Source organism: Macadamia integrifolia, chromosome 5 (assembly GCF_013358625.1).
Source record: "Macadamia integrifolia cultivar HAES 741 chromosome 5, SCU_Mint_v3, whole genome shotgun sequence".
Taxonomy (NCBI): Eukaryota; Viridiplantae; Streptophyta; class Magnoliopsida; order Proteales; family Proteaceae; genus Macadamia; species Macadamia integrifolia.
Genome location: NC_056561.1, coordinates 44,540,376 through 44,541,390, shown reverse-complemented (window position 1 = coordinate 44,541,390; position 1,015 = coordinate 44,540,376). Strand labels below are relative to the sequence as shown.

Here is a 1,015-nt window from a genome sequence, read left to right as displayed (position 1 = left end):
AAAAAAAAAAAAAAACTGATTATTATTCTAGCTTCTCCGAAATTTCCAGTGATCATTCTTTCTTATGACCTCTTTTAATTACACAATATATGAAAAACCCTTCTATTGTGATTTGTGAACTAATCTGCATGAGCTTTTTTTTGGAGGGAGGCCCCGACTAGAAAGGCTTCCCACATTGCCCAATATCACTACGTGGCAGCTGGGATGTGGCCCAAATTTTGTGCACAGTTATGCCCCAAGGTGCCCTGCTCATGCGTCGAATTTCAGCCCAAACAGGTTGGTCATGAGGGATAAGAAAGTTTTAAAAAGCAAGGACTACCAAGAGGGTGTGCACATTAATGCATGAACTACCGAAAGGGTTCATGCTAATTCACAGGATTAGTCAAAAGATTTGTCTATTCTCTCTTAGTCCCATATTTGTCATGCTCAAATAGGTTCAAAGATTTTGAAATACTGTCTGAATTTCTCCATGGTCAATTGATAGGTAACTGGACCAGTGACCAATTTTTAAGATTCTAAATAATATCTGATTATCAAATATATGGTTGAGACTGGAGAGAAGAAGAAGAAGTGGCCATTGCCAATGGAGACAAGTCTGATTTAGCCACTTTAGGGATTTGATGTAAGAACTGTTTGGTTACTATCTTAGATATTATTTCAACTGCTGTGGCCTTTGTTGTTTTTGAGAGCAACTGGTTCACCCTTCTTTGTCATTTTTCTTCTGCGTGACTTCACTTCAATGATAATGGTGGTGATCCTACCAGCATGGAGCTGAAGGCCTCAGCAAGGTTGGAATCTGAGCCTAGGGGTGTCTTGTATGGGGGAGATTCTAGTGGCAATGGATGAGGGAAGATACTGGGAATGGGAGAAGAGAGGAAGGAATCTTCTACCCCACCCCCAGAGAGTTTACTGTCATTTTCATTTAGCGTCTAAATGTGCAAATGTCGTGGCAGGAGCAAGGTCAGTCAAATTGTCTGCAGGTACATAAACTGCGTGAATAGAAGTTATGGATCCT

At 40.6% G+C, this 1,015-nt stretch overlaps 1 protein-coding gene across 2 annotated transcripts in view; it reads left to right on the top strand.

Moving 5' to 3' along the window:
* Positions 1 to 1,015, top strand: part of LOC122078140 — a 5,713-nt gene that overhangs the window by 3,563 nt on the left and 1,135 nt on the right. The window lies entirely within an intron of this gene.